This window comes from Ambystoma mexicanum, chromosome 9 (genome assembly GCF_040938575.1).
Source record: "Ambystoma mexicanum isolate Mex_15411 chromosome 9, UKY_AmexF1_1, whole genome shotgun sequence".
NCBI lineage: Eukaryota > Metazoa > Chordata > Amphibia > Caudata > Ambystomatidae > Ambystoma > Ambystoma mexicanum.
Genome location: NC_090931.1, coordinates 616,266,305 through 616,293,127, shown reverse-complemented (window position 1 = coordinate 616,293,127; position 26,823 = coordinate 616,266,305). Strand labels below are relative to the sequence as shown.

General features: G+C 47.5%; 1 protein-coding gene across 6 annotated transcripts in view; it reads right to left on the bottom strand.

Annotated features, from left to right (window-relative positions):
- Nucleotides 1-26,823, bottom strand: part of MYO18A (myosin XVIIIA) — a 1,313,149-nt gene that overhangs the window by 1,271,665 nt on the left and 14,661 nt on the right. The window contains exon 1 of one of the 6 annotated variants that reach the window (XM_069615287.1): nt 7,457-7,855. The exons of the other annotated variants lie outside the window; for them this stretch is intronic. The gene's annotated coding sequence lies outside the window, so the exon portion shown is untranslated. Of the gene's footprint in view, nt 1-7,456; nt 7,856-26,823 lie in introns of those variants that run through there. 6 annotated transcript variants of the gene reach the window in all.

Genomic DNA, 26,823 nt, shown 5'->3' with positions numbered 1-26,823 from the left:
TATCCATGGTGCCTTTGTTAGTTAATCAGGCTGACTATGGCAGGGGGAAGGTTTTGTGCTCTCCCTTCTGAGATGCCTTGATGTACTCTTGGCTGTCATATTCCAAGTAAAAATGACAGCAGGAACGGCGCCTGCAGGCTGTGTCCACCCAGAGTGGGCAGGTCTATGTGTCGGTCATGCGGTGAGAATAGGAAAATGTGTGCGAATTAGCCCCACACATTTTCTGCAGGTTGATCTACCATCATTCAATTGCATTTAAAAAGTCAAAGAAGCCCAGGCAAGTGCATACCCACCGTGCAGTTGGTCGAATTCCTAACCCCTCCCCACCGCCTTAACTTTGCTTTTTCTTTAGTCTTATTTTGCACTCGCTGTCATTATCCTCTCCATTTGGATTTTTAGCACCTCCTCAGTCCTTGCCCTCAGTTCTGTTAAAGCCCTCCCTTTTTAATGGTCACACGTTGCTCAAGGATGGCGCAAGCCTTGCCATTTTAAGGTAGTTTTAGACTAACAAAATGTGGGAGGGTGGGTGTGTATGGTGTGGAGCATTAAAAGCGGAATGTCTAATAGTATGTTGTGCTCAGGATCTCTTATGACTCAGGAATGGCCTTGCCTCCATCCAAGCCTAAATGGCAAGCACATATCAAACTGCATGCCCATCACGCCACAAACATCTAAAGAATAGTCTCCATATGTCTCAAGGTGCAATGTTCCATCTACGAGGGTTCATTTCTCAAACAAATGCTTTCTCAAAGATGCAGCCATAGTTAACTTCAATTGAGCAAATTGAACGTTGGCACCAGATAATTTCCTTTTCTTAAATAATGACCATCTGGAAAAGTGGTGCCCATTTGGTCGCACTACCGAGCTCGAGTAAAGACTGCCGAAGAGCACCTCCATTCGGAGCCGGTTAACAAAAGGTTCCCACGTGTACGACGGGAAACTCGGGCCATAACAAACACCTCTCCGGCACCTGCGATGCAGGCACCATCCACTATTATGAGGCCCACTTATTTCTCCAAAGACTGGGTGAGTATCAAGAGTTCGCCAGTATTTGCAGACGCCGCCTACACCCGCACCCCGACCCACCCCCGTGTTGTATTTCCCCACTGGTAAAGAAGTTCACAAACGGATGTCTTGGCATAAAAAGTTGTGCGCCCTTATATCGAGAGTCGAAAAACGTAAAAATAAACGTTTAAAACCTTCATCTAGAGAGATTTGTAAAATCATGTAGGAAAAATATGTAAACTACAATTCCAAATAAACACTACAACGGTGCACATTGGATAACACCCAGAGGCGGATCTAACGGTCGCTAGGCAAACAAAAGGCGACCGGGCCCCCCCCCGCCCCGGGCCCCCCCGGCCCTTCCACACAACAGGGCCCGCCCCTTCCACACAACAGGGCCCGCCCCTTGCCCGCCCCTTCCACACAACAGGGCCCCGCCCCTTCCACACAACAGGGCCCTTTCATTTACACTCCGGGTTCATTCCAATCCTGGGCCAGGACTGGCCCAGGAGACGTGTCTACGTCACAGTGACGCAGTGTTATGTGCCGGCGGTGTGATCCCACGAGGAAAAAGAAGTAATCTCCATTGCCCGGGCCCAGCTGAGAAGAGAAGGTGCTGCTCGAGTCGAGGCTGTCGAGTGGTGTTTGCTGTTTGCTGTCTCCTGCCTACTCGGGTAAGTTTAGCTATTGTGGGGATTTGTGTCTCCATGCTCCCGTGACTGTCTCCATGGACCATGCTCCCCTCCTGCCCCAGCCCCCCGTGAGTGTCTCCATGCCCCCCTCCCTCCCCAGGGCCCCCGTTTGTGTCTCCATGCCCCCCTCCCTCCCCAAGGCCCCCGTTTGTGTCTCCATGCCCCCCTGCCTCCCCAAGGCCCCCGTTTGTGTCTCCATGCCCCCCTGCCTCCCCAAGGCCCCCGTTTGTGTCTCCATGCCCCCCTGCCTCCCCAAGGCCCCCGTTTGTGTCTCCATGCCCCCCTGCCTCTCCAAGGCCCCCGTTTGTGTCTCCATGCCCCCCTGCCTCCCCAAGGCCCCCGTTTGTGTCTCCATGCCCCCCTGCCTCCCCAAGGCCCCCGTTTGTGTCTCCATGCCCCCCTGCCTCCCCAAGGCCCCCGTTTGTGTCTCCATGCCCCCCTGCCTCCCCAAGGCCCCCGTTTGTGTCTCCATGCCCCCCTGCCTCTCCAAGGCCCCCGTTTGTGTCTCCATGCCCCCCTGCCTCCCCAAGGCCCCCGTTTGTGTCTCCATGCCCCCCTGCCTCCCCAAGGCCCCCGTTTGTGTCTCCATGCCCCCCTGCCTCCCCAAGGCCCCCGTTTGTGTCTCCATGCCCCCCTGCCTCTCCAAGGCCCCCGTTTGTGTCTCCATGCCCCCCTGCCTCCCCAAGGCCCCCGTTTGTGTCTCCATGCCCCCTCCCTCCCCAAGGCCCCCGTTTGTGTCTCCATGCCCCCCTCCCTCCCCAAGGTCCCCGTTTGTGTCTCCATGCCCCCCTGCCTCCCCAAGGCCCCCGTTTGTGTCTCCATGCCCCCCTGCCTCTCCAAGGCCCCCGTTTGTGTCTCCATGCCCCCCTGCCTCCCCAAGGCCCCCGTTTGTGTCTCCATGCCCCCCTCCCTCCCCAAGGTCCCCGTTTGTGTCTCCATGCCCCCCTGCCTCCCCAAGGCCCCCGTTTGTGTCTCCATGCCCCCCTGCCTCTCCAAGGCCCCCGTTTGTGTCTCCATGCCCCCCTGCCTCCCCAAGGCCCCCGTTTGTGTCTCCATGCCCCCTCCCTCCCCAAGGCCCCCGTTTGTGTCTCCATGCCCCCCTGCCTCTCCAAGGCCCCCGTTTGTGTCTCCATGCCCCCCTGCCTCTCCAAGGCCCCCGTTTGTGGAGCGTAACTGACCCAATATCCTCAAAGCACTGTTACTTGAGACTTCAGCCTTTCATCCTTCTGAGGTTGATAAATCAGTGGCAACTTTGGTTGGGCGATTATTGTATGTGAATATGTCTATATATAATGGTTGACAAAATAACCAATAATGATCATTAACTAGAGTTTAGTGTGTCGAGAGTAGATGATTTTATTTTATAACAAAAGTTGCCGGACAGCGGGCCCCTCAATAAAACAAACCTGCATGCTGTAGGAATTATCCTGTGATGTCACCTCCTGTGATGTCACCTCCTGTGATGTCACCTCCTGTGATGTCACCTCCTGTGATGTCACCTCCTGTGATGTCTTCCCATTGCCCATGTTAATAAGGACCAATTTTTCTTCTTTCTTTTTTAAGACTTGCCCTGCCACGTACACATGCGCATTGGTCATCAGCTACTGAAACAGTCAGGATATAGTACTAGAATGGATCGAAATGACGTGGCCACCACCTACAGGCACAAGTCTGGTGCTTTGAAAAGGAAAGATAAGGATCGACTACTTTTGAATTCTGCAGCAAGCGATCCAAAACAGAGGAGATTATGTTTTTCCAGTACAGATTGTCAGAAGAGCTTGAGTACAGAAAGAGGGGGGCAAAAGTCTATTGGGGCCTCAGTTGCTCTGCAAATTGGTGAACCTGCTGTGGCATTTCCATTGTATGCGTGCACTCAACAGCTCTATGAATGTGCACCGGTAGCTACGGCTACTATAGCAACTAACCTAAACCAAAATGTTGACCATGTTGATGTGATCACAAACATGAGCCCACAAAAAGTACTCCAGAATAATTCTGTAACCGATTTGAAAATAGGAAGTGCTGCAGATAATACAGAGAATGAATGTATCACTGAGGTGGAATCACCGGGTGATAAATTAAGATCTGTTTTTGTAACAGATAAAGCGCTTTACAAACATGTTACGAAAGCTGAACTGTGTGCTCTGGTTTCTCATGGTGCATGCCAACCACTAGAAAAAGACTTTGCAGATGGCCAATATCCAAGAAATGGCAGTTTGCGTCACTTCTCCTCTTCATCCTATTTCATAAAGAATGCATTAAATGAAAGTGTAAGAGTGAAATGGCTGGCTTACTCATACAAAGATCACTATGCATATTGCCATTATTGCTGGCTTTTGGGTGACCATGAAGCCAAACATGTAAAGTGGGTTCAAGGCTTCAATGATTGGCGGCGTCTTGGACAATCAATGATGCTACACGCAAAAAGCAAATCGCACATGAGAGCTACTTTAGCTTTTTTAGCTTACAACAATGACCAAAGCATTGAAACATTTCTTGACAAACAAATTTCCGAAGAAGCTAAGAAGTGGCATGAAGTGCTAACTATTCTTTTAGACATAGTTCGAAGTTTGTCTACTTTAGGAATGCCTTTTCGGGGTCATCGGGAAAACCTAGATGGTCTCAACTGTGGACTTTTTTTGACGGTTGTTAAGTTGATTGCCAGGTACAATCCTACTTTTAATGCTCACCTCAACTCACAAAGCCGTATAAAGTATGTCAGCAAAACCATAACTGATGAGCTCATTAGCATGATTGCTTTGGAGACTAGGAAGTCAATCCTAGATTTGTGCAAAGAGGCGAAATTCTTTACACTGATTGCCGATTCAACGACTGATATATCCCATGTAGATCAAATGGCAATATTGGTACGATATGTTCATATTGATAGAGAAAAAAACAATGTGACCATCAATGAGAGCTTTCTTTCTTTCATTGACATACAGCAAGCAGATGCAGCTGCATTGTGTTCCCGCATTGTGAATGTTCTTTTTGGGGACTATGGGCTGAATCGTAATTATCTATGTGGGCAGGGATATGATGGAGCAAGTGTGATGTCGGGCGCACGGGGTGGATTGCAGGCAAAAATTAAAGATTATTTGGGAGACCATCTCTATGCCCCTTATATACACTGCCCTGCTCATCAAATTAACTTGGTTCTGGTACATGCAGCAGAGAACAGGGCCAGCCCAACCACCAAATGTTTCTTTGCCGTCATACAATCAGTGTACACTTACTTTGCATTTTCCAATCGTCGCTGGGCACTTTTATTGAAAAAATCAGAAAACCATGAACACCTTACTTCGCTTGCCCAGGAAAGTGACTCAATAGTTACAAAGGAAAATTCCCAACTAGATGACATTTGTAACTTTGATGATCTAGAAGACTGCAGCGGAATTCCACAAGAGGAATCCTCCAGTGCAGTAGAAAATGAAAAAGAACTATATGATGTCGCACCTAGTTCATCAAGGCAAGAATATAAAAAACCTCGCCATGTTCCATTGCGCTTAAAAGCCCTGTGTGAAACACGTTGGTTTGCTCGTTTGAAGGCAGTTGATGCTATGAAAGAGAACTTTTTGAACATAATTGAGTGCCTTGAGGATGAAGCCCATGCCCAACGAAGTAATGGAGAGGATGTAATGAAGGCAAGAACACTCCTCTTATCAATGGATTGGGTATTTTATCTGAACTTGTTGTGGTGGCAGAAAGTCCTCACTGTTATGGATGCTGTGGCACGCATCTTACAGTCTAAGTCAATTGACCTATTTTTGGTTGCTGAAATTTTTAAAGTGACAATACAGAAGCTTCAGAATTTAAGGTCAGATGATGCCTACTTTGATTTGATTAAATGTGCCAGAGAAGAATGGGAAGCAATGGGGCTTGAACAGAATGATTTCCCTGTCCAACGTGAAAGGCGTGTACCAAGGCGTGATGGAGAAACTTTAAGGGATGTGGCACTTTCACCTTTGGAAAAACATAAACTAGGATACTTTGAAGTATTGGATAACATGCTTGGTGAAATGAGAGAGCGATGCAATGGCTTCCAAGAAGTGAGTGAACTGTTTGGCTTCCTACAGCCCCAAAGGTTATCAGGCCTGAGCAGTGTTGAGCTAGGAAAACCAGTTGAACTCCTCCTAAAGAAATATTCAGTCTTCAGCCCGGAGCTACTGGGCAACCTGGTCTTATTCCAGACCTACTATTTTGAAGTTCAGAAACATGTCAAAACTGGGAGTGCATGCCCCACGAGTACAGTGCTAAATTATCTGCAGTTTATAATCTCCTCTTCTCTGGAAGATGTCTTACCAGAGATGTCCATGCTGTGCAGGATATTTTTAACCCTGCCAATAGGCATTGCAAGTGCAGAGAGGAGCATGAGTACTTTAAGGCGTGTGAAAAACTACATGCGCTCTACCATGACACAGAAGCGTCTAAGTGACTTGGCGCTTCTGGCAATTGAACAAGCTACTGTGTATAATTTAGATTTATCAAAACTGATAGAAGCATTTGCAAAGGCAAAGGCACGAAGAGGCAGTGTATTCCTATAAAATTTGGGGACCTTTGGTTGGCGCTGGCAATTTATTTACTTCTAGCATTGCACTTTATTTTTTTATGTATGCGTAGGGCATCATTTTATGAAGCTTAGCTGGCAATTGTGTTTTAACTTCCCTTATTGCACAAGAATGTCTATCAAGGAACTGTTTTTTTTTGGTTGCACAATACTGAATTTATTGTACTGCGAAATGTGTACTTATTAAAGACATATTTCCACATGGTTCTGTATTTTTGTGAAAAATGTCCAGAGTTGTAATTACAAACATTGGATCCAGCTAGACTTCTTAGAGCCATTTTTCTAGGAAATTGGGCGCTCTTTAAAAGCTTTAAGTAATTCTCTTTCGCCATTAGCCTTGAAGCATGTTCATTTCCAACATTAGCTTTAGGCTTCATCCGCCAATATTACCATTGATAGCAAAGCCTGCTTAGGAGGCCCATCTGTTTCCAGTTAGTCAGACCCCTAGGCAACTGTAATAAAGACAACTTCATAAAAAATAGCTTTTGTCCCTAAAGTTTGCCATTGTGCACTTGTTACCTCAATTAACTCCGCCCACCCTAAGCTCCGCCTCCATGACCCGCCCACCTAGGGCCCTCTGTCAGGTGCTGCCCACGGGGCCCTTTGCCTTAAATCTGCCACTGATAACACCCTCGCCTTCGGAGCCCCCACCCGCCCCGCAAAACAATCCTGCCATCCAGGAAGATAAATCCCGTTTGGAAATGAAGGAGCAGAGCAGAGATCATGTCACATTTGGAAATGAGATGGGGGCAGAGTTCATGTTAAGTGTCTCCAGTGAATAAACTGCTTCGGGAAGGAAACGGGACAATTAGACTAGAACGAAACTCACAATACAGGTTGCTTGGCACAGGTGGGGGGCGGGGGGGAGGAGGGGCGTCGGTGGCAGAACACCCTACCCTTTGAGGGTTATACAATATTTGCAGCCTCTTCGTTACTGAAAAACTGATAGAGAGAAGAGAGGGACACCGAGCTGGTGGGTTAGACGGCCCCAACCAGGAAACCCGTTTTGCTGTGATCAGTCCTAATACACAAAAGGCAAGGCGGCCACACCCCGGGGCGTAAAGCAGTGGAGGGCGGACGTGTGAGGAGACACGGTGGGGGCAGACGTCTCAGAGCCCAAAACAAAGAAACGCAGGGAGGGCAGCCAGTACTGGCCAAAAAATGTAGGAGGCAGTCCCCCGCCCCAACTTACTTGTGTGCAGGATATCGATTCGGGTGCGACCACTCCAGAGTCCAGCCAAGTATGCAGATGATCCCAGGGACGCAAAGACCTCCTCGGAAATACCGCACACATTTAGAAAACTATGCCGAGCAGGTCGAAAAATTATTCTGACGATTTAGAGGATGATTAAAGGCTTAAAACTATGTCCAAAACGCAGAGGATTATTCCGAAGGTGTTGCGAATTATTCCAAAAACAGAATTATTTCGAAAGCGTAGAGAATGTTTCGACCATGTAGAGGGTTCTTCGGGAGTCCCGAAGTTGCAGAGAATTGGTGGGAAGTTGTAGGAATGATTCCACTGACGGGTTATTAATGCGGTCGAGACATTTCTCGGTGGACGCCATAAAGCAAGAAGTGCGCCTGACCTGTAGGAGGGAGAGGAGGCCCTGGCCTCTGCGATGAGATCTGAACGCCAGCCGAGCCTCTCCCAATCCATTCAGACCCGCTTAGGCCTGGGGGAAGGAAGGGGCCAGGCAGCAGCACTCGCGTGCATGGGTAATGAAGCAGTGCCACCAATTAAAGCGCGCACACAGTACACATGCCGGCTGTTCAATGGCCACCGATCCATTATTCAGAAGGGAAAAGTGGGCGCGCTTTTTAACAAAGCTGCGCATACTATGCCCGTGCGCTGCCAGTGACCCGTCACGTCAGGCTTTCCAGAGCTCATTGGCATGCAGCTCGGGAGGCCCTGAGCGAGAAGCCACATCGTGTCATAGCAAGCAGGCCTGCACAAAAGAGCACGTGCCTCACAGGACACGCTTAGGGAAAGCCCGTGGTCGTCTTTGTGCAAGCACCCATAAGCATGACCTGATGGCCGAGCGTGTACATAGGTTTCCTGTTAAGGGTGACATGTCTTGAATCACCTGTACCCTTGCAGTAACGCAACCTTACTTTCTCTGTGCATTGCCCCTACAGCCTTAGATTGAATACTTATGGCGATTATACCTGTCTTGTCTCAGGGTTTATCTGGAGACTGGGTTTTTTACGCTCTTCTCTGGCTGGGGAAGAGAGTGGAGTCTCTGGGATTTACGGCCCTTCCAGTAGCTCTGCCCACACCTCGATATGATTGGCTACAGACTGATAGTAGCCAATCACATCTCGCAGACTCTGGGTTTTTACACTCATTTTCCGGGGAAGAGTGGGAGTCTCTGGGATTTTCCAGTCCTTCCCGTACCTCTGCCTACACCTCAATATGATTGGCTACATAGCCAATCACATTGTGGTATGGGGCAGATGAGCGCAAACCTTGCTCAGATTAGCGTCATTTCATGCTTATTATTATTATTATGTTTTTTTAAATGGTGGCGCTGCGGTTTGGCGGAGTCTCCGGGAAAAGTGTGCAGGGTGTCCGATAACATCCTCTGGGTTTTCCTTCAGCAAATGTAAGCAGGGATCATGGTGATATGTCCTGCATTCCTTTTATCCATAAGGTAATAGGTCTTATATAGGTGGAGGGTCGAATTTTACAAGTGGTCGTTTCAGGCCCACTCCCTACTGGTCCATACTTCTCTTCCCATCCCATCCAAACCTCATACTCCGGTACTGCATTTCCTTGCATCCACCACTGGGTTTCACAGCTGTACTACCGAGGCGGAGAGAAAAGGCATCTTAAGCGACCACCATCACTTGCAGACATTGTCGCCCACACCATGCAGCTTCATATCACCTGCCCTTTCTAATGACCCACCATGCACACCTCTTAAGGGAAGGACTAAAGCCACTCCTCCCACGCACCCATTACCTACACACACAGCTCTGGCTGCAGCAATTTCATGTCAATCGGTTGCTTAAATGCATTAGACAAACGCCGATCACTGCAGGAGAAGAGTTATGAAGGGACGCAGGAACGTGCTTTATGATCCAAGCAGGATACTGAAATAAACAACTGAAAGCTAGTGGCAGCAAGCTAGCTGCACCGGATGCCATATTACAGCAAAGCCAGCAGGCCATAGGTTTGAATGGTAACCAAACATGTCCTTTCGTCCGCTGCCCAGAAACGGTTTTCAGGCAATAAAAAGGAAGCAGCTATGGCCAGTTTTACCCCCCAAATAATAAAAGGAACGTCGTACTCTTTAGTTCCCACCCACCTCGAAGTCTGCCGTATACCCAAATAGTAACATGCTGTATGATCCATATAGTAACTTATGGGAGGACCCTTTTGGAAATATCTTGGATTCCTTTTATGTGTGTGGTGTCGGCTCATATATTTGCTGAATACATGTAATATGCTTTACATTCCCTTTATACATGTGGTAACATAACTAGCATTCCCTTTGGTCATATGGTAATATACCTTACATTCCACCTATCCCTACGGTAACATCTGTTAGATATGTCCTTCTGGAAACATGCCTTATAATTGAGCAAGCAAAAAAGTGATGGGTTTAAGATTTTGAATAATTCTAAACCACTGGCACTGCTTGGGCAACCTTCCACACCACCGTTGTTTTAGCCATTCTGCGCCATTGCAAAAGGGGTCCAGACACGTGCAAATCAGTCAGGTACTGCTACCAATGCAGCACAGCTCGAACTGCTAGGTCAGGTCCCCTCTGCACAGAAACATAAGCAACCTTAGACATGTTTCGGCCTTGTATGGCCTCATCAAGGAGGTGCAGATTGGTTCCCTGTGACGCAGCGAGCAAGGGACCCATGTCTGGGGATACCCTCTCTCAAAAAGGGAGACAGACAAACTATGAGCAAAAAAGTGATGGGTGTAAAGTTTTAAATACATCTAAACCAGTGGTCCCTATGACATTGGTCTGCTAAAAGGGTAGGGGCAGTCGAGAAAACTTAAACCAGGGACTATTTTACCAATGGCGAGACAGTATCCCCTATCAAAAGAAAGCAGACAAGGGTATTTATCAGACGATTGCCACGCTAGTGAAACAAGGCATTCTGGTACCCTCAGAATTGCAGTGTAACACCACAGTGCACCCTGTAAAAAAGGCGACCGGGGGTTGTGGCATTTTATTCAGGATTTGCGTCATTTGAACCAAATCATTAAAAGCAGAATTCCCATTAGCTCCTAATCCACAGACAATTCTGTTTAGGATCCCAACGGAAGCTACCCACTTCACGGTAACAGACTTGAATGCATTCTTCTCTATACCGCTCCATGAAGAGTCACAGGAACCGACCTAGTTTCTATATAGAAACCGGAAGCGGAAACACACGAGATTACCACAAGGGTACTGCAAGTCACCTTTTATCTTCAATAGGGTCCTCCAGATGGATGTAGGAAAAATATAGATGGGGAGCACGTCCTACAGTAGGTGGACAGCATTTTGATTCATAGGTAGTGAGGTGCAGAACTGTAAACCCAGCAACATTTCTAGCTGAACCAGTGGAGGAGGGAGACTGTACACGACTGTACTATGTAAATGGAACAGTAGGAGAATTGCTTTATATTGACATGTCTTCGACGATAGACCAGACAACAGGGAAAGACATACATGGACGGCAGTGGTAAGAATAAGGATGGACAAGACAGCTGAAGTAATGGCAAGCGGAAGATTGTCTTCACAGTTTTTAGCGCAAGCGGCAGAATTAGTGGCTTTCATAATGACATTAAAAGCACGCAGGGACCAGGAAGTAACACTGTATTTCAATTTGGTCTATGTGACGTCTACAGTACACTCTGGGCTGTCACAATGGTCGAGGAGGGACTTCTGACGTTCTGACGGCACACTGGTGCAGCACGCGGCCCTATTGGGCAGGCTCATGGACGCCCTCCAACTCCCAGCAGAACTAGCAGTCGTGAAGTGCCAGGCCCACACAAGGGGCATGGGGGTGGCGAAGGACCCACTCTCCCGGGACAACAAAGCCACAGACGCTGAAGCAAAGCACGCAGCATTCTAACCAGAAGTAACTGACTTTGATACCCCATCAAATACACGTATCCGCGTGCGCAATAGGATTCTAAAGGAAGGCTTTAATACCTTGCCAGCCACGCAGATAATGGAATTTCAGGGAAGCGCGCTGGTAGAGGAGAAAGAATTATGGGTGAGAAGGAGATGTTCAATATCCCCCATGGACGCCTTGGGGTGACATGAGAGCACAGGCAAGCTAGTTATTCCAACAGCACTATTTAGATTGCACTTACGCAATTGCATGCACTACCCTACTCATCTGAGTAAGGACCTACTTGCCGCACACATTGGGGAAAGAGAGGTTCTGTCCGAAAATGGTAGAGCATATAGCCGCATTCATGGAAAACTGTATGCCCAGTGGTAAACCTCTTAGGAGGTGACCATATGTGTAGTGAGAGGAGCCATACCCCAACCAATCGCGACTTTCCAACACCTTCACATAGACTATGTAGACATGATCAAGGAGTGCCAGGGCTACCACTACAAGATGGTTGTGTGCCCATTTTCCCCCTAAGGATCAAAGCCAGCCCCCTGCTCACACCCGGATGCTCTCAGAGCAGCAAAATTCCTTGTTACAGAGGTGGTCCCTGTTAGGAAAGATTTCGTAATTGTAGGTAATTTTCCTTCCATGTGGCAACCCTTAAACTTTTTGCTGTTGTTTTTCACCTTGTTCTCGACTTTGTCAGAGAAGTGCAGCCTTCTGCCGCACTCCTCTGGGCTTTCGCTCCTTTCTTACGGGGAAACTTACATGCCCTTAAGACAGTCAGTACCGGGGAACGCCATTTCCCGTAGTTTCTTTTATCATGTTGCGGCTTTCGTGCAACATGACACAAGAGGGCACTGTAAGCTAAGTTACAGCTCTCCTGGGTCTCTAGCCTTCTACAGGCCCTAGATACTCGTTTAGGATTGTAACTGATCGGTGCAAGTGATTCAGGGACGGGAATGGTGGCAGCGATCGTTTCTTGTGTTTTGAGCTCCTTTTGGCATTCTAAGCGCGTTTTCCGCGCTTAACCCAAAATGGTGGCCTGGCTCCCAAAATGGCCAGACCACGAGGCTCCTTTGTCCTGTCCGCTGACCGTCTTGCTCCCTTCACCTTCCCCAGGTCGAGCCGACCCAGGGCCTTCCTTATTTGGGCATGTACTTTCCCGTGAAACACGGATGCTTTCGCAGGCTTCTACATGTCGTATGTGTGCCTCCAGGATGTGGGCTGGGATGTCTGGTCCCAATACACATCCTGGGTGCCAGAGAGTCTAGGGTGGTGTGAATGCCTGGGACCACCGTGGTCCGTGATTGGTCCACGAATGGTGTGAGTGTTGATGAGCGGATCTCCCATTGGGTCCCCTCAGTTTTGGCACGAAGGGAACCGTGGATAAGAGGGGGCTGGAAACACCACTACCATGTCGATCTTCTGAGTTCTCACGAACGAAGGAATGCAGGAGCCAAGTATCCTGCAACCAAGAGGCTGGACCGAGGAATCGCTGGTGACCCGCTGAAGGACTTCTCCTCTGCACTGCTGTCGCCTTGTGAAACCCTTTTCACCTTTGATCGAACCAGAAGGCCTGTACTGGTACTTCGACCCTTGGAATAGCGGGAACAGCTATTCTCGGCATCTTCACCATCTCCTGCCAGTAAGCCTTCGGAAGCGTCTCTGGGCCATCCAGCTGACTGACCAGCTTACACGGGAGTCTTGCTCTGTAACCGCCGACAGGTTGTGTAGTATTTCGAGTCCTTGTCACTCTCACACGCTTCGTACACTTGGCGTTCCCAGGTCTGAAGTGAGTAGTGTACATTTGGCTCAAATACACACGGCCGCTCCGTTGCCCTGCTGTGGTAACAAACTGTGCGGGTTTCTTCGATTGGGACGTCTTTTTACTCAACACGACGACGAGGCGTTCCCTGCTCTTCTGAACCTGCCAGCTGCTGAAACTGACGCAGAGAAGCCAGGGTCTGCTTGCATCGGGGACCGGTGAGTAGCATAGCTAGGATCTGGTCGCCCTCCTGCAGGAGCCCATTGCTTTTCCCCGCTGTGTCAAACAGCACCCTTTTCCGTACTCGCGCTCTGCTTCTGCCCACTGTGGAGGCTGCGCTTGAGTCGCGGAACTTGTTGTTCTTCTTTTGTGCACTAAACTGAACTGCCCGATTTCCTTCAAAGAGCTTCTCCTTTTGCCCGTTGGCACCAGCGCGTGCAGGTACTTTTGAGCACAAGGCTCCACTCTTCGCAGGGCTCGGACTTCCATCTAGTTAGGTGCCTCTGAAGGTGAACTGGGTCTAAGCATTATTATGCACTGCCTGTCTTCCTTCCCTTTTAGGTAGACTACCCATTTCGTGCAGATAACGCTTGAGACTGTCGTATTTGTATATATATTGTGTTGATATGGTATGTGTTGGTGTACTATCGTTATATTGTGATTTTCTCGCTACGGTCATTGTTTTAAAGGCCTTGAAATAAATGTGTATACATTTTTAATATAACAACTGTTTGGAGTAGTTTGTAAGTGTTCTTGCTTTGTGTGCTCATTGCGGGCTTTCAGTCACCCTCACCCCTCTTGAGACCTAGTCTTGACCGCCGCGATCGCTACCTTGATTGGTCTGGCTCGTCCAGAGGTTACCCTGTTCCAAGTAATTAGGTTGGCCTTCTGAACTTCTGCGCCACCAGGACAGAGTTCAGAAATCCGTCTTAACAGTCCCACAATGGGGGGTGTGTGAGGTCCTGCGGTCAGACAATGGACCTCATTTTGTAAATGAGACTTGAGCACACCACAACTCTACTGGGGATACAGCACAAATTATCCTGTGCCGATCACTCGCAAGCAAGTGGGGGTCTGTTAGCCCCTCAATGGCTGGCGCAAAGAGAAGATTGCAAAAAAGAAAAGCCACCCAAAAAAAAAAAAAAAAGAAAAAAAAAAAGGAGAAAAAGAGATGGCTGCATTGTTTGCCCATAGCCCTGTTTGCACTGCGAAATCAGCCCGGATAAAACCACCACTTAACGCCCCACGAGGTGGTAACTGGACTGGGATGAGTCTCCCCCTGGCTCCTCCCACTGGGGCATTGACAGATGCCCATGCCACCTCCGACGTACCTGGAAATGAAATGCACAAATACATTGCTTCTTTGATGACTAGTGCCTCTTATTTCTCACCAACTGCAGGCACATCAGGAGAGGAAGATAACACCCCAGAAACAAATGAAGGACTTCTAAAGCCACCACTACTTTACCCTGGAGGCAGTGTTCTGTTGAGAAACTTTGTCCGGCGCTGGTATACGCCCAGGTTTGAGGGGCCGTATGTTGTAGAGCAGGCCACAGATCGTGCAGTGAAACTGAGAGGTAAGAAGGTTTGAAACTACATTGGAGACGTTGAGCCCTACCGAGACGAGACCTCCTCCAGCCCAAACGAAGACCATTTGATGCACAAATAAAATCAAAAACCAGGAAGAAGCACCACAACCACAGCTAACTCGGTCCAGGACCAAAGAGTTAAGAAAAAACAATAACTGCACCTAGATTAGGCACATTAACTTTTCTTTACACTAGGTATTCATTGGGAACGTTTGAACTTTCATGGGTACACGGTCCCTAATCGACATATGTCCTTTCAAGAGTACTTCATTAGATCTGTGACAAAATCCAAAACGGAGTGGATGATTCCTCCACAATTGTTTTTCCATGCTTTTCTGATTTATGTAGCTCAGACCTACCCACAGTTGACCCGCAGAGACCCATTCATCATTGACTTACTCAGTGATTTGAGAATCTGCATAGTGTGGGAGTGATTGTTATTATAATTGTTTATTTATGACGCACTTAATACCAGTTTCTAAATGGGGAGCCGAGGGAAAATGGAACCTGTGGGGGAGGGAGGGTGAAATGCTAGGCTTTCCCCTTTTCTTAAACAGTTGGATACATTTTAATGTGATTTGGGCTAATTTGTGTTTACTTTAATCAGTTGGGACAAAAGCAGAAATATCAGCATGCTCGATGTCAGGCCACACTATGTGCACTCCCCTTAGCAACTAACGAGCAACAAATGGTGTCCTGCGTGCCTGTGAACAACTGTTCATACCGGCACACATGGGGGGGTAGGGGTGACTTAACCCTAGCTAGTATTTTGCAACTTGAAGAGGATGAGAGAGGAGAGAGATAATATGCGTGTCCGTGTCCATAAAAATGGATCACCCTATCAAAAAAAGAAAAATATTACTATTAACGATAATAATAAAATCCACTAGATATTCTCACCATTCAAAGAAATGCTAAGGTGTCTCGCAATTGTTTTGTTCATAATTACAGACCGGCTACTGACAGAAACGAAAGCATGGCCTCTATTGTTTCAATCCATTTGCATTTAATGGAGGCTTGGTTTATTCCAGACTCTATGCATTATGGATGCCCTGCTTTCTTCTACCATCCACCTCCAAGACCAACATATCAGCCACTTAGAGTAGATCAATGTCTTATTAAAAATAATTGACAGTGCACTCCAGCTTCATATGCTCAAAATGATTTTAAACAATAAAATCATAATAATATTGACAATTTATATGGTGCACAACCCCAACTGACACATTTCTTGGTGCATGATAAGACTATAATCACCAAACTGAACTGACCAACCTCGAAGGAATTGACCAACCTCGAAGGATGAAGGGCCAATCGCAAAGCTCTTGTGTGACAATATGATCCAATCCTGTATTTGTTTGGAATTCTGCGACTTGTTTTTCCTTTTCCATTTGAAGTTCGGGAAAACACAAGTCCCAGAATCCAAAGGGAAATTTGATGAATTGCCTTTTCACGTATGGCCACGGGAATCTAGAGAGTTCTGCAGTCGGCCTTACCGGGATTCGAACCTGTGACTACAGAGTTCATAGATATGAGAGGGACAAACGATTAACTCGCCTTGCTGTCTCATCTGTAGATTCATCAACCGCTATCGCTTTAAAAAATATTGGCTTGTAATCTAATCGCCCCTCTACCAGGCCAAGGTCAATTTGGCGTGGAGGGATTCAGTCACCCCTCCCCGCCTATTCACAGTGTCACAACAATTTTGCTTCTGGGGTGATTTTAAGGCTGGAAATCAACGTTTAAAGGCTATAATCAATCCGAATAAAGGTCATCGCCCTCCCCCAACTCTACCAAACATTGTGTTGAGCCAAGCCATGAAGCAGGGGGAACAATACGTTTGGTTATTCTCTGAAGGTCCTGCCGGCACTGTGCAAAACCAATCAGGGTTGAGTGGCCATTGTTATCTCCCTTGTCTTATCGGTGCAACACTTTGTGCAGTCAGTGTAGTGCTGCTAGGGAATGGAACTTTCATTCATACCTGACCTGTTTGAGGGATTACTCACAATCAAGTAAAAGAGGAGTGTTTACCAAACACTCAGGGATGGGCATTGTTCGCTCGGCGCTCTGTACACCTAGAGGCGCGATTGCCCTCTGAACTGTCTGTACGCAGTACGATTGTGGGCTGGTACCGACTCTAGAATTCAGGGTACGAGTGCCTAGCATGTACATACCTTCAGTAATTACTCTCTGTATCCGGGTTGTTCAATAGCAAGTCCTATGGCTTTGCTGCTGAAAGGACCATAGACCGATGATGTCAGTTTAGGACGGGTGGGGGAGTGTGCTGCAGAAACGCTGGGGAAGCACACAACCAATGTGAATTTGGGCAAGCCTAGGTTAGGGCTTGTGCAACCCAAGAGGTACAATACCACCGTCCAACTCATACTATAAGATGTAGTGAAGAGAGTAGGAGCCAGGTTTCTGCATCGGTGGGCAGGGCAGGGCAGCGCCGCCAATGCACTCTTTTGCCACTTGAGACTTTCCTAGGTTGTAACTGCTTCTTAAACCCAACAAACCCAAATTGTAACGCACAAAACCAAAGCCCATTCCCGTGCCTCAGGACAGCGAAGCAAGTATGAGCTGGGGGAAGCATGAGCTGTTCCCCAGGGCATAGTGACCCCGCTCCAGGAGAAGACAGGGTCCCTAATACTGCACCGTCAGCGCTTGGTGGGCGGTTCCTCCCAGCACTAGTCTCATCAAACCTGGTCAGCGGTAAAAACAGATGCGCGACCCACAGCAGCTTCAGCAGATGCGCCAGCCCACGCAGAGGGCGCTAGAGGCGCAGCTCACATAGCGGGCCGCCCCTCTGGCCGCCCCCTGCATGGACTCGCCTCCTCTGGGGAGGAAGCAGTCAGGGTGCCCCGGGGGTCAGGCTGGAAACGGCCTGCACCTCTGGGGGCTTAAATAGCCTGGGCTGAGAGAGCTAGTCCTCTCATACAGCCCTGGTAGCAGCGACATGAACAGCAATCTTTTGAAAAGGTAATATGTGGAGTCGATGGACGGCGTGGGGGCGCTGGTCCTTGCCGTGGGTCTGGAGCCACAGCATTTCCTCCACGGTGCCTCGGGGGCACGAATGGTGGGAGGGGGTATGGAGTGGAGGGATGGCGCATTGGCCCTTATCCTGGCGGTGTTTTTTTTAACCACAGCATTTCCTCCATGTCGTGTCTTTGGAGGCACAAAGGAGGTGGAATACGAGGGCGGCGCATTTGCGCCCGCCCTTGCTGCGACTTTCGGAACATTCCCTCCACGTGGGTAACGCGGTCGAGGCCAGGTGGCCCGGCAGATGCAATTTATTGCTTGGTATGCATAAGGATGTAAGAATGTAGAGCCGTTCATTCGGGGTGGCAAGGGGAACGTTGTCAAGGCACGGTGGCCCGGGAAGCGCAATTTTTCCTTGTAAATGTGTATTAAGGTAGCGCCGGTCAACAGGCGAAGCGCTTTGGGGAACAGCGCCGAAAGGCCATCTTTCCAGAACGGTTTCCCCCCCACCCCCTTTTAGTTTTCAGGGCGGCATTCAGGCGCGGAGTGCAGCGTGGTAAGTAGCGCATTGGGCACGGGCGACAGGTTTGGATGCCTGAATAAACTAGTTGCCTTTCCGATACGAAACATACACGGGCGGCTCGGGAGAGAGCTAGGCCAGTCCCCGGTTGTAAAAAGCTTTGCAGGGTGTTTTTTCAGGTACTAGGGATTTAGCACATGTATGGCATGGGCCGGGGTTATGCATGTGCGGTCTGGGAGGCAGCTGGCCCACTCTCGGGTTTGTAAAAGCCCCGGGGGCAGAGCGCAAGGGTTTGGTCAGGTATGGCTTGGGGTTTTACACAGGCAGCTTGGGAAGCAGCTGGGCCATTTCCCCGGTTGTTGAAAACACCGCGAGGAGGGAAGAGAAAGTGTTTGATCTTTGTATGGATTTAGCTAAGGGGAAGATAACGTATTACAAAGCACTAATGCTGTCGGATGGGCATGAGTGAGGATTGGGGTCCAGTTACAAGCACTGGCCTCACGGCATGGAGGGACCTCGGACATTGCTCGCTCCTAAATAAGGGTGTGCAGGGGGAGCTGCTGCCGGGGCGTTGCCGGAAGGGAATCATAAGCGGCGATTCCACTAGGGACGGTTGGGACTCCTCAACAACCGATGCAGTGGCCTTATTCGCTCCATACTCTCTGGAGGAATGACTGAACTGGCAGTGGAGTCCAGGGCGGGCCGTTCTCGCAAGAACCGAATGGTGTGAGATGGCTCACAGGCTTTTGGACATGGGACTTTTGTAAGGCGGGATTGGCGGAGCCACCCGGCTAAGGACCATGGTTGGTGCCAGGCAGTCATAAAACCTGAGCAGGGGATGGGGGGCCGCCCTCATAAGATGACTCCAAATTATGCGACCATATGTTTTTCCAATAAAATGTTATATATGTTTCCAACTTTCAGAATGTCTCTGACTCATTGGGGCAAGCAAGCAGGAAAGGTTATGCATGTTACTGATATGATGTAAGGGGCCAAGGAGTAGAGGTTAGCCCCGCCATGCGACCCCCTCATCCTGCCCAGGGGGCAGGCGACCAACATTCCCAGCCTGCGTCCTGGACACTCAAGAGCTGATAACATGAATTGTAGGACCACTTAAAGAGAGCTTGTGCTCGCTGATGTCAAATACATTTGCGTATACAATCATCTAAAAGAACTGTGGCTATGCCAGCTGCATTTCCGGCCAATTTACCTCCCACAGAAGAACTTGCTGGGCATGCAGTTTTGAAAGAGAACATAAGAAATGCAGGGTGCCTCCCCCCACAAGGAGTTGAAGGCGGTTTACTAAGTGTCGAAGTAATGTGACAATTGGGAAGAAAGATGTATGAAAACAATGTTAACGTATTGTCATCCTAAGCAATACATGAAATAAGCGGTCACTCTGCCTACTAACCCACGAATGTGCAGATTACAATGTGCTCAACGATGCATATTCTTTGTGCTACGGCACTTTCTGGAAATATGTCTTTTGTGTTAGTGTAAATAAAACCTTTCTTTGATATTCCTGAATCTCGAGGCGTTTTGTCCTTTGAGCTAGTAGCCACCTAGCTCCACTGCAAATCTGTGCCCCTATGTCACGCCTTTGGTTAGGGTAGCCTTTGACTTTATCTCTCTCTCTCTTATTGAAAATACAAAACTGCCTAACGTACTATTCCTATCACCGATCCGACAGACCTATAGCGTGAATCTGCTGCCACCGACTAGCTTGCCTGCGTTCCCTCGAGACTGCCCTCAGTGGCACGAGCCCCCGGAAATGGCAAAATGGGCGCTTTATCTCGTAACATTAACTAAGCGCATTTTACCAGGACGGAGAAAGCCTCAAACCCACGCACTTTTCGAATGTATTTATTCCCCGAGGCAATGTCAGACCACGTGGTTTCCAGAGATGTATTTGTTCCTACACTGTAAATGCTGCGACTACCTTAAACATTCAGAACACAATTACATAGCACGTTTCAACTACTAAACACTCGGACAATCCACATTTCTTACACAACTGCAATCTTCTACAAATAAAACATCTTCTTGCTTGGCACACAGGCGCGTTTCGCGATCCAGTTTAGGGCGGCGTTTCAGTGGCGTCACTATAGGGGGGCCTGGTGGGGCCAGGGCCCCCCCTGTGAAACCCTATCCCCCTTGTGCCCGCCTACCTAAGAGGAGCAGTGACCATGTTCTCCCCCTACTTTTGTCTGTGGCCCCCCTACCTTTGCCTTTGGCCCCCTCTGTGCCCCTCCTAAATTTGATTCCTGGTGACACCACTGCGTTTATAACCAGGATTTTATTTACTTCACGAAAGGAGAGCCAACTCCCTCCCCTGTATACTGTATGAATGCTCCCCCAACCCTCCTCATTCGGACTGATATCCTTGCTGGCACCAGCCCCTGCCCTGCGTGTGAATGTAGCAAACTCGGATTGGGGATTTCCTTTTGAAACTACTCAGTGAATCCCAGCCCTACCCCATTACCTTTAGAAAAAGACAAGACATGCAATTAACGATAACCTGGTGCGGCCTGGCGGGTGCTTCAGGCTGTTTGCAACCAAGGAGGTGTATTTCAGGTTACAAAGAGAGCCCACATTAGAATGCTTTTAGTGCTGGTTTGTGTGCCAGGCTTGCCTCTAAAAAGCAATAGAAGTAAATAGATGCTTTTTCAAAACGCACTGGGTCCTTTTTGAAGTACATGGGCCGTTCCTTAACTTGCCCAAAATTGTCAGAAGCAAAAACATCCGTCACCCGTGTTCAGCTAAGAGGCTATTAAATCAAATCCCAGACTCCCATATTAATTCAATACTAGAAACGTGTTTGGGTTATATGTGTGCACCAGGCAATCCAAGTGATTTTACTAAGTATTTTTCAAAATAGAAAACATCTTTATATGAATAATGTGTATAATGAGGAAACAAGACAAAACCGACAAGCTGGTACTGTCAACGTTGCAATAAAAGACATGTAATCGCCCACGAGTGCCGGGACACACATGATCTCACAGAAGCGGCAGCCTCCGGAGGCGGATAGGTACACGCAGGGCTTATGGGAGACTGGACTGAAAGAGCCCCAACCTAGCCCAAAAGCGGCGCTCTAAACTATATTGCAATCACCCACCACTTCCCAAGTGGCATCTCCATGAAAAAAAATGGAACAAGTGGCAGAAGGATCGACCAAAACTATCAACCATGGGATTGCGAAAGCAAACAGGTAAGGCAAGCAAACTGATGCTAGTGCAGGTTTGACATATAAAAAGGGCCAGGAGAGAAATAAGCACCTTACCAGTTGCCCCTCCCCCTCCCGCATACCGAATAATGATGTCACTTTTTCAATATGTAATAGATCAAGCAACCAAGCAAGGACATGTGGTTCCAATGTAAGCACAACTCCAATTGCATCCCCCTTCTAATCTGCGTGGGACTTTGTCCATGCTAAGGAATGTCCAGCTTGACATTTCTATTCATCATGAAGCCAGCAAGAAAGTGGAGAGACAGAAGTTAATTGGTGTCCACCGCCCCCTCCTTAACAGGCTGCTGGAAAAACAAAAGTAAAAAGGGGGACAGTAAGCCTCTGCTAATATTGTACGACACATTCAGTCAATACGGGGATCAATTGATTAATTTACTGCAGTGGCTGCCCTTCTAGCAATAAAGCCACGAATGGGTGGGAGGGCGACTGCGTCCGTGTGGGAAGAATTAGACTGCATTCGTCCCAGTTTATGAGAGTGAGCAAATGCTAAACTCTGTGCATCACCAAAAGAGCAGACTATCTGGAGAGAACTTTGGTCGGCAGCACAAAATACGTTTTTAAATGGGACTGGAAAGTCCAGCTCTCTGCGAATCTTGGGCAAAACAAGGCAAAGATAGTTATGGCAGGCAGGCGGCCCATGACACCAAATACTGACTGCAACCATGTGAAATTAGGAATCCATACTCAAGCACGTCAAGGGGTGGTCCCCTGGGACAGATCAAGCCCCTCTATTTTTACAATACATGGGCTAGCTGCTCCCCTCATTAAAGCAAAGCCGAAGCTGGGTACCTTCATGTTCCCCATGTCTTATCAAACAACATGTCAAGTTATTGTGAAAGCAGAGTTTGAAATTGAGGGGCGCTGGGGGCTATTTAGCTCCTGGGTATAGCCTAGAAGGGCCTGCTTAGCTTAACACCAACAGCTACAAGGTGCTACAATTGGCTAGCCCAAACCAACTGGTGGCACACAAATATACCCATGTGCCTGGGAATGTGCATAGAAGTTGCATAATGAAACCCATAAAAGACATTTAAAGCATAATGGGTCCTATGTCGCGACACAATTATAGTTTGCATTCCAAGTGGAATTTATATTTGTGGCACTCCGTATTAGCTTCTCTTCTGCAGCAGAAAGGGTGCAGTGGCATCACAGAGGTGGCAGCAGAGATTCAAAAAAAAGTTGTGGGAGTAAAGAGCAAGCAACAGGGATCCTTGCCAATACACCAATTTCTTTGACTGCTGAGTTATCGATCTAACTGCACAGATGGGTAATGACTTAGAGGGAAATAGCTGCAAGACAGAATACTGGACAGGAAAGAAATGCCAAAAGGAAATAAAAAAAAGAGTAAGTGATGTAAAGAGCAAGTTAAAGTGCAGAAACGTAATGCAACCTAGTAAGAGAGTGAGTGAAATCAACAACTCGGAACAGAGCGAAAGACAGAACAATATAGCAATAGAAAGAGGCACTTAAGACGTGTGCATTTTTGATTTGTGCCAGAGTTTTGGAAGGAAAAACTAAGTTCCACCGCCCTTCAGATATTGTAGTGGCTGTTTTGCCTTTGCATCTCTCAATGTTCACTCCTAAAGCAAAGTATCATTTTTCAACCTCCGCTTATCTTTCTCTTGCACGTTCATTTTTTTAATAGTTATCTATTAAAAGTACAGCGCTCTGAACTAAATCATGAGACTTTAATAGCTCTGGGGTCATGAGGTTAAGATGAAATTCCAAGGAACCAGCAGCTACTTCCAGCTTTTGCTCCATGAATTCCAATTTCGACCCCTTTGAAATATATATTGCAGCCTGTAGCCATTACAGGAGCAGTTTATGCAGCTTTATGCAGCTCTCCCTAAATCTTTAGGTTACTTTTGTGTCTTTGGGATACAAGTTATCTGGTCCCACTGCCCAAGCAGGTGGAAATGTTCACTCACACACGCATGCAGGCTTTTTTTCACGTCAAGCCCAATCTAGAAGTGTTTCCCACATTGTGCAGGAAATTCAGCAAGATCAGCATTCCGATGCCCTCAAAGAAACTTGATCCCAAAAAAGCAGACAGTCTATAACGATCAATTGCAACTACAGCCACCATGTTTTTCATAGCAGACGCCATTAGTGATGTACCGTGCATGTACATGCAAACACCTTGCCACTGGAGTGGCTTCCTGGTGTAGAATGTCTTCATGGAACACCTTGCAAGTCTAGCTTATTCAGGGGATGCAATCTTGCGCAAGTGTGAAAATGGCACTCCATTATGAGCCACCGCATGAAGCACCAACAGGAGCAGAACGCCAACATCTACCCAGGTTCCCCTACCGATACTGCAGTGAATCAGGGAAAGTGGTGGAGACAGCCTGGGTCACAGACAGCGATGCAGCTGAGCACTTTCTAGTGGAATCCCAAGCCTCATTACGTAGCCCAAAGTTTTTTTTATACATAATGCCCATGACTTGCACATTGTCCACAGCAGTTAACAAAAGGAAACCAAAACGGTACAGCCCTAAAAAGCATGATGGAATCGGGTGTGTTCCATGGAGGCAACATGGGCTCAAAGACTTTGGTTTCCAAAATAGGAGAAGACCACCATGCTAAATAGTAACAGTTCATGTGGTTCCAGCACAACATATTTAATGCATTCTTAGTGATAGTCATTGCATTACATCCACAGGGCATATCCTCAAACCACAGGTCCTTGCTCAGACAGACCGTAAAATGGTAAGACAGCTCTGCATGCTAGGGTTGTTTTGCTAAGTGGCTGGAATCTGTTATATTTTGTTGGCTTTTGCCACTATGTTGCTATATTATGTTTCTATGGCTCAGCCTTCACAGGCAAAAGAACGAAATCGTAACGTTTGCCCCATAGTAGACCAGACCGGGACCACGTCCCTCCCACCTCAGCTGAAGGACCAGGCCCCACCGATCAGAGAACACCATCTCAGTTTCTCTGCTTCTACCCCAGATGATGACCACCCATAATCATCAATGAGGATATCTTACCATAATCAGGTTCAGAGTTCAACAAAGATAAAATAGTACAGCAGATCGCTCTTTTCTAACGATAAGAAACGTAGAGTGCTTTACTGCGTGCGTGTGGTTTGTAATGGGCAAGCATGTCTGACAGGGCTTCAGCTAAGCCCATTTGTATGTTAAGAAGTCCTGAAAAAGCCCCAAAAAGGTAAAACAAAAAAAATTAAGAAAGCAGAATAACTCTTCTACTCTTCTTCTATATCCAACAATTGCTCTGGATTTTTTTTTTCTTGTGGGAGTCATTTTAAACGAATATTCCGACAATCAAAAACATGACGTCCAAATGTTTAGGCTTGCAATTGTGGCACTTCCTTTCCCAGAAATTGAACGGAAAAACCGTCTGGTGGTGCTCATCTCTATAGTGAAATTTGAGATGGACTTTCCTGCAGCTGCTGGGCAGCCAATTCAAGGTTAATAGTTTTCCAAAGATGGGAAACTGGCAGGACACGTTTGCATTTAAGAAATATAGAAGATTAACGAGTACATAAGCAAGAGTGGTTTGAAAAAAAAGACAAAATAAGCTCCTTACATTCCACAAACAGGGATACCTTGTGAATCCTGCTGTATGAAAATAAAAATAAAGTCATTATACCAACTCACAGGCCTGCAATTGGAAGCCCCTTCAGTTTAACTCAATTTGTACCAATGTTAACATGGCCAACTTTTTGTAGAAAAGAGGTTTTAACATAAGACTCGAGACACACACAAAACGGAAAGAAGAACAGGTCCCAAGCTGCTACTTGGTTTTGCATACTCAGACAAATTAAGGTTAAGACGCATCAATTCACGTTTCAACCTCTCCTATGGTCGAACTGCTCGTAACCGCACTGAATACTGCACAGCAACACCCAGTGCTGTGCAACCTGCTGCTGTGCAATCTTCCAACATTTATAAAAAATGAAAGTGCTCGGTCCACCCCTTTGGCTTGGTTGTTTAGGGAATAAGAAGTAACCTAAAAAAATAAATAAATAAATAAACCGCATCCTGGGGTCATCTACTGTAAGAGAGCGTGTTGCAACATTGGTTTAACCCATAAGTACTATTTCTGTCCCGATTTCTTCGCCTGAGGGTTAGAGTAATCAAAGTAAGTACATTTGTGAGTGAAGCCATGCTACAGCGATGTTGTACACCAAGTAAAAACTCAACCCAACGAAGGAAGTTCTGTACACACACTTCTGGGGACCACTTCTTAAAAAGGCATGCAGTTTTTTCAGCGCTTTTGTTTCCAAGCACCTGTGCAAAATGCCCAGATACCTCATTAGATTGTTTGCATTTCTTTGTCCCAGATCTACGCTGGATGAAATATGGTAATGGCAACATAGAGACGAATGGGGGAGCGGGAAAGGTGGGGCGTACAGAGGGCAGTTGGACATGCTCATCTTAAGGATGCACACAGTGTCCCACTGAATACTTCTGTATTTCGACGTCATGACAGATAGCATGGAATTTCAGTAGCAGTAGAACTCGCCAGCATGACCATGGACAGTACCAGAAGATCTGCATCAGCCCCAGTGAAGCAACTGCAATTTCCAAGTCCTGACCGCCTCTCGCAAAATCTGCATCAGGGAAGGGAGTAACTTTTTAGAGGAGCATGGGGTTGGGACTGGTTACAAATGCTGCAAGAGGCAATAACAAGTCCAAAGGTGGAGTTTATGGCCCCAAGCAGGGCCTCGATGATCGGTCCCCTGCACCCTCATCCACCACAATTCCAATTTTTTGTCAAGTTCCATTTCTTTATCGAGTTCTCCTGCATGTAGAGCAGAAGTCATCAGGGAAGCGATGGAGTATCTGCTTTCAGATAGCCAATCATCTGCCTCTTCACATCCAAAAATCAAGGCTGGCCCGGGAGAGACCAAGATGACACAAAACTGCTAATCTAAGTATCAGGAATTAAGTCTGAACCAATCAGTTTGCCTCCAAGGGAGAAGTTTCTTGGTAGATGGACCAGCATGGGGGCAGCGCAGCTGACTCACAGACCTATGCCAACAAGGCTTCCATCCACCATGATGTCCACTGTGTCTTTGCTGGGCCACTCAGACCAATACCGTACATTTTTAATATTTTATGGTACTTGGAATCGTTCAAAAGGGCAACCCTAACTGAAAATCATCAGAACCCTGTACATAAGAAAAAATCACAAATAATAAAACATCAAATTAGCACTATAGCATTGAGAACATACAGAAAATACTTGGTGCACTGGACACAAAAATCGCACCACTCCCTTAAAGAAAACCTCAGCAATTATATACAAAGTACTGTTAAAAAAAAGGGTCTAGAATTCTCTTCTGAATTGCATCAGTGAGGTGCTTTCTACAGCATACTAGGCAACGCATTCCATACTCTGGGCATAGACAGAAAA